Source organism: Pteropus medius, unplaced genomic scaffold, assembly GCF_902729225.1.
Source record: "Pteropus medius unplaced genomic scaffold, Ma_sr-lr_union100, whole genome shotgun sequence".
In the NCBI taxonomy this organism is placed as follows: domain Eukaryota; kingdom Metazoa; phylum Chordata; class Mammalia; order Chiroptera; family Pteropodidae; genus Pteropus; species Pteropus medius.
The window spans coordinates 21,436,863-21,443,823 of NW_024349797.1; the positions used below are offsets into that span (position 1 = coordinate 21,436,863).

At 51.9% G+C, this 6,961-nt stretch overlaps 1 protein-coding gene and 1 non-coding gene across 5 annotated transcripts in view; one reads left to right on the top strand and one right to left on the bottom strand.

Moving 5' to 3' along the window:
• Positions 1-6,961, top strand: part of WDR25 (WD repeat domain 25) — a 121,368-nt gene that overhangs the window by 27,247 nt on the left and 87,160 nt on the right. The window lies entirely within an intron of this gene.
• Positions 2,273-2,391, bottom strand: LOC120619963 (5S ribosomal RNA). Its single transcript, XR_005657689.1, has one exon. It is a non-coding gene; the product is annotated as a 5S ribosomal RNA (ribosomal RNA).

A 6,961-nucleotide genomic window follows, 5' to 3' on the forward strand; every position in this document is an offset into this window, starting at 1 on the left:
GGCCTGCACAGGGCTCTGACGCAGCCGAGAGCCACAGAGCGGAGCGTCGGTGACTCAGCAGACCTTTTCCAAACACTCCTGATATTTGGCGGCTCTAAAGGGACGAGAGTCATGAGCAGTTAGCGCTGGCAGATGACGCTGGAAGACTATGCAGACCCTCCCGGCTCGTCTTCTCTGTGCCGCGGGTGGTTTTTGTTTTTTTTTTTTTAAAGCTATGTGAATTATTTTCTTTTTAATAATGTTTGTTTTCTTCCGATTATTAAAATAATGTATGCCCATTTTAGGAAATACATAAATGCATTAAATAGGAAATAAAATGCATGAATTATTTCTTCATTATAGTCTTATTAAGAATGTTTAGCTTATGCAAAGCAAATTTGGAGCACTAGACTTAATTTCGAGGGGTTTGTTGAGATAACTCAGATCAGTGGTTTGCAACCTGTGCTTTGGGGGCTCCAAGGGCACGATGGAATTTTGGGGGGCTGCCTCCGGGGAGGGTGAGCTGGAGGGCTTGAGACCGCTCCCCCAGCGGCTTGGCTGTTGCTGGTCTTATGACTGGGCTCCCTCACACGTCTGCCTTGGAGCAAATGGCTCTGTGGCTTATCAAGTTGGGGACTCAGCGATCATTTTACAAGTGAGGAGACAGGCCGTCGGGAGATGTGTCTGGCCTAAGGTGACAGGGTGGCTTGGGGCCGGGCCTCCTGCTTTCCAACTCTGCCTTGCTTTTTAGAATATGAATCAGTTAGAAGCATCGGCAGTTAAACTCAAATGTCATTATCACAAGCTGTCACCGTGCAGAGACCCCCCCAGGAAGTAAAGGGTGTGCTTTTGGGGGAAAGGGGGACCTCAGAGCAGCTGGCACCCGGAAAGATGAAAAGTAAAAGGCCCATCGTTGCTGGTAGGTGCACAAAGGAGGAGACATTGCTCTGGGTGATCCCTGGCTGTATGAATAATGAGAGGAAATTAAGTAAAGGCCGCTTTTCCTGACACTGATGTATTAGAACATGGAGTAACTTTCTACAGGAAATTGGAACAGGGATCCCTTTAAATTGAATTTGAAGCGGTGACTAGCAAGCCTGCATTGGCCCTGCGTGTCCTAATGCAAGTTAAGTAAGCAGTTTCCTGGGTAAGAGCTAAGTACTTTAGGGACGCAGGTTAATGTCGAGGCCAACGTGGCACATGTTAATAAATTGCCTCTCCCGTGCACCGTCTGCGAAGATGCAGAAGAGTGATTTGCTTCCCGCGGAGCTGCGCCGGAATTCTCAGACTTATTTTATTAGATTTTTGGCCCAATACATTTGTTCTCTCTCGTTGGTTTTGTGGATAATTATTATCCACCCCTCTTCCATCTCTCCGTGGATTTCTCTCGATTTTGATTGTTTGCGGTAGCCACAAAAGTTTATCATTTTAGAAAAGAAGTGTTTTAACAGAAGAATACTCTAGGCCAGAGCCCTTCTGAGTTTCCAGAGAGAGATAGTTTAACGTCTATTTTTAAAGTGATTTGGGAGATGGCAGCCCCTGAGATTAGGGAAAAGCCAGAGCCACCTCCATCGTAAGTGCTGGTCCCTGGCCGCAGGGAGCTCTCTGGGGGCTGATCCCGGAGTTTGGACAGGCTCAGGGGTGTCTGCCGGGAGGCTGGAGGGCGCAGAAGGCCAGTAGGCTGCTGTTTGGCTCTTGACCTGGAGGGCCCAGGCCAGGAAGGGCATTGAAAATAGCAGCCACTGATCGACGGCCCTGCAGGCGCCAGGCACCATGCCGGGGCTGTACCTAGCTCACAGGCTAATAAATTAATCCATTAACAAGGTAATTATAGGTGGCACAGTGCTATTTACTGAGACGTAGAGAAAAATGGCTGGTGGGTCGGGGAGAACCCACAGAAAAATAACGTGCAGGCTGAGGTTGGAAATGTCGGGGCTCAGGAGTGTGAGGCAGGCACAGCGGAGCACGCGCAAAGCCTGGCCGGAGCTCGGTGTGGCAGGAAGTGGAGTGCAAGTCCAGGCTTGTCCTCAAGTCGTCCCTGGGAAGATGGTTCCTTTATCGTTGAGTCTGTGAGAAGTTATGAGGCCAGTGGCTGGGTGGGGGTGACGGGGGATGGTGGGAAGGGCCTGGCGCTGAGGATGGTTTGGGGACAGGATGGCTGAGGCTCAGGGATGGATTGGATGATGCTGGGAGTCAAAGATGATTCCAGGTGCTACGTACGGAACTGGGGAGACCGAGGAGGCTTTGCACTTGTTACTTTATTTCTGAGGCTCACTCCCCACCCCCCCGCAAATGCCTACAGCACCTGGTATTCCTGAGTGGTCTCCCATCCGAGTACTAACCAGGTCCGACCTTGCTTAGCTTCCGAGATCGGACGAGATCGGGCACGTTCATGGTGGCGTGGCCGTAGACTGAGGCTCACTTCTGTTCTACCCAGTGGCACTGGCAAGTAGATATTAGTTTTGTTTTCTAAACAAACAAGAGAAGGGGGTGTTGATGTAAGAAACATCCAAAACTGTACAGAATTTTTATGAGTTAATTTGAGCCAAACTGACTACATACGTGGGAGCAAGGTCTCAAATGCCCCCGAGAATAAGTTTTGCAGCTTCTTTTATGCATTGGAAATTAAAGAGGGAGGCGGAGGTGGGAGAAAGCAAGGCGGGGGGGATTGGATTACTGGACAATTAACAAGATCGGTGGTGCCGTCTTGGGGGTGACTCCCCTCTCCAGGGGTGTCACTTCTAGTATTTCAAAGGAGTGTTAACCTGGGTGCCCAGCAGCAGTGGGCGGGGCTGGCAGAAGACCTGCACTAAAGAAGTCGTAGCCTTGGGCAGTGACGACCCACCATGACCTGCCCAGTTCACAGTTTATGATCAGGTCTCCCTGTGAGGTTACTTCCCATGGAACCAGTCCCCCCTGCCCCCCCACAGGGAGGCGATGATGGATGGGCAGTGGGCAGCCTAAGGGTGCATGCGTGTGGGAGGCAGGAGTCACGCTGTTGTCTGTGTACTGTGCCTGTCGGGAGACTGTTCTGGGGCCTCTCACGTTTCTGCATGGTCTTCTGAGCAAAGCCATGAGCAGCTAATTTACTCTGGCCTATCTTTTCAAGGATGTTTGTATAGCAGGCAGCTTTGGAAGATAGAGATATCTTGTTTCTATTTGGAGCAGACTTACTTACATTCCTGGGTAATGAAGACAATGTTTTCCTCCGGAACAAAGGTCGGGCAAGTTTGTCAGCAGCCCCTGCTAGTAGACTGGGGCTTCCTGCTGTCAGAGTCCTCTCTGTACAGGTGGCACCTGGCCCGCATTGCATCCCCAGGGCTTGGGGAACCGGCCCAGCATTCTTATTCTGGCTGCTACTGTTGCTGTAAGTAGTCAGTTGTTTTTGTCTCTGACCCAGGAGTCTCATGTCTTCTGCCAGTCTGTATAACACTGTGAGAGACTGACTTGTTAGCTTGCTAGCAGGGTGATATCTCAGAGACCACAAGGTTTTGGCGGTGCCTCTGGCCGCCCTAGCACAACCGGCTGCATCACCTCCTTCTGCGCTGCTGTCCTTTCCTCCTGCATCTCTGTAAATGCTGCCACCCAGACTTACTGAATATCTGCTAAGTGGCCCGTCCAGGGTCAGGAGACAGAGTGCGAATAAGACAGATACGGTTCCAGGCCGCACGAGCATACATTGTTCAGCCTTTGCTGTCCTGTCCATCCCTAGGTTGTGACTTCATCTACTCACCTAATCTTTTTTTGAATTCATCTCATTCTCCCTGCCCTCTCTGCCATTTGGTTTCTTCCTCTGTGGGGTGCGTATTTCCGCGGTTGTCGCAAGAGTGAGAGTCAGTACTAGGGAGGTGCCTGGGGACGGTTCCTAGTAAATGGCGGATACCAAAGGATGACTGCTGTTGTTCTTTCTATTATTGATTACTGTGAATTCTGCCGCTCACTCCTTTATGTGAAATCTCTCTCTCTCTCTCTCTCTCTCTCTTTTTTTTTCGCCCTAAGCTACAGTACAGGGTGCAGCAAACACTACAGGATGCAAACTAAACTCCGTGTCTCCTGGCCCGTCCCTGGTCCTGTCGCACCAGCCCCCCCCGCTCTGTGCCTGTCTTTTCCACTCGGTCTGATTACTGCTCCTCAACACGACACACCCTTTGGTGCCTTTATCCTCCCATCCGTCTCCTTCAGGCAAAGTCCTCGTTATCCCCTGGGACTCAGCCTCAGGGTCCTCTTCTCTGTACCTTCCCTGAGAGCCCTTTCTCCCTCACAAACTGCAGCTCCATGTGCAACCGGCCCACCTGTCTTTGCACTCACTGAGAGGGGACTCTGGGCCATCTATCCTGAGGGAGCAGCACAGTGCTGGTCCATCCCTGACTGTGGGGTCTCTCGTCTGGCATGCTCGTGGGACTTACACGTGGGACCTTGTGCCTTGACAGTCATGAGCTGCTTGACATGAGCTGAGGAGAAGATGCCATGACACCCGCCCCTGGGAGGCTCGCTCTCACAAACCCCGACCTGGGAGACCCACGTTGGCCCTGGGCTAAGATCCGGGCTGACGGTTTAGAAACCACGTTATTTCTGAAAACCAGTGACTTGGCAGCATTATTAAACTTGGTGAACCAAGCCTGGCTCCCCCTCGGTTCCCCATTCTCCGTGGGCCTGGGGAAGCTGGTCACCTTGCACCAGGGCTGCTCGGCTAGTGGGTTCCATGGCCGATTCCTCACCCACCTTTCACCTGTGGGCGTCGCCTATGCCGACAGCAGCTAAGGGAGGAAGCAGCCACACCCTGAGGACCTCCTTAGCATGACACTCAGTGTGTGCCGCATGCCGTGCATACTTTGCAGTGTCCCAGTCACCCAGTGAACCAAAGTGACACGGGACCCAGAGCTAGATTTGGAGCCTAGTTTGGGGCCAGGCTCTTTCCCATGGCCTGGGCGACCTGCTGGGGAGGAAATGAGAGCCAGGCTGTTGCTGTAGCTGCCCCCTCCCTGCTCCAGGGCTGCTGTGAGCCGTCTCCCTCCTGAGGGGAGGGGGTGCTGCCTGAGTGTTCCCTCCTCTGGCGGATGGGGGTGCTAGAGACCGAGCCTTTCCCTGGCCGACTCTGCCAGGAGCGCGGCCTGCTCACGTCGCCTTCACCGCAAGGTGCTGTGCGATTAGTCTGCGTGACAGACACAGAGCTGCCATCTCATTTTCTGTCTGACTTCTCCCTGGCTGCAGTGACCCCCAGGTGTTCCTGAGTGCTGCCATCTATTTCCGTCCCCTCAGTCGTGGACGGGCTTGTCATGGTGACCTGCTCCCCTGCACTGGCTGGACAGTTGTGCTGCATGCATGGTCTTTTGGGTCGGCATGAAGGCCACTGCCGAAGTCCTTACGTCTCGCCTTTTCACGGCCTGTAATTTTGTATGTCGTGCACACAGCGACACCCCTGTGCTGACTTCCTGACTTCCATGCATCTATTAAAAATGAAAAACTTGGGCAACGGTGCGGCTGTTATGGGGCAGCCCTGGGCCCCGGGGCATGCTGAGGGGGGCGGAAGCCCCTTCCCCCCAGCGCCAGGCCCACGCGGTGAGGTGTTGGGGGGTCCCCACACCCATGACTCCCGAGAATCCCATTGTTTCTCTTCTGTTTTCTGTCTCGGGACCCTGGCCTTGAAGTGCCACGCTCCGAGGAAGTTCTGTTCCCCGTCCCATTGTTTCTCACCCCCTTTTCCACTTGCCTCTCACCCCCAGCCTCCCCGTTGCCCGCCGTCAGCTTCTGTGCTGTGGGGATTCATCTCTTAGGGGTTCAGATGAATAGGTTTTGGAATTGTCATAAGCTCTGTTAGAAAACGAAAGGCTATTTCTATGGGCAGACAATGACTATTAATGAGTAATTAGGCAGTCTTACAGGAGTGTTTCCCATATAGTCCAGCCTCCCTCTCGCCTTGCTGAGACAGCTGTGTATGGGGAGGAATACCCCTGCGGTAACGTCTGTGGGGATGTAATCGCCTTCAACACATTAACGGTTTAATTTCTTCTGGAAGGTTTGGCAGCCTGGTGTTTTCATTTAGAAAGCCAAGTATAGTTTTACAGTCATCCACATTAATATAATAATTATAGTTTTGAGCAAGTAATTTCAGACATCGAGCGTTGTTTTTGGAGCCGGAGGAAGATCTCAGGTAAGGAGGTGGAAGCTCAAATCTAATCTTCCACAAACGGCATGACATTGCAAACACAGGCTGCGTGTTGTGGGCCAGGGATGGAAATGCTCGGAAACTTCCTGAGTTAAATCCTCAGGGAACGTGTCTATTTGCAGTTACCGGGAGGTTTATTTCCCCCCCCCCACCGAGGAGTTTTGCATACATGAACCCACCCATATTCAGAAATATCTCCTGGGTTCTTTGTGTCGGGCTGGCCCATGTCCTGTGGTCGTGTGAGAATGCCCCGCGTGGCCGGCACCTCCGAGGGCGCCTGGAGGCCCCGAAGCTGCCCCCGCCTGGGCGGCCCTGGCCTCCGCCTTCTCTCCACCTCCCTGTGCTGGCCTGGGCGTCCGGCTCACGGCACATAACTTGGGCTTTGTGTTTTACCTTTCCCTGTGAACATATTTTTCACAGTTCCGTGGGCATTATTCATGTATCATTTTGGCTTCTGTTTTTAAAGCTTACTCTCTACCCATTTGCACGCCTTCAAAATAGTCATCTTCCGTGTGATTTCCCACAATTTCCTAAATTGTATCGCTGTTGCTAAACAGAGGTTTGTTCCAGCAGGTTTTTTATTGTTGTTTTATAGGCAAGGCTGCAATGATCATTGTTATGTACATAATATTTAGCGTCTGTGTGGTTATTTTCTTAGGCTTGATTCCTAGGGCTAGAATTACTAGCCAAGACGAAGAACAACATTTAAAACAATTTTTTTTTCTCGTTATGGTAATAGTATTTGGAAAACAGGAAAAAGTAGAAAAAGGAAGTAGAGATGGCCAGTCGCGCCCTTGCGCACGTCAGCTGGGAGGG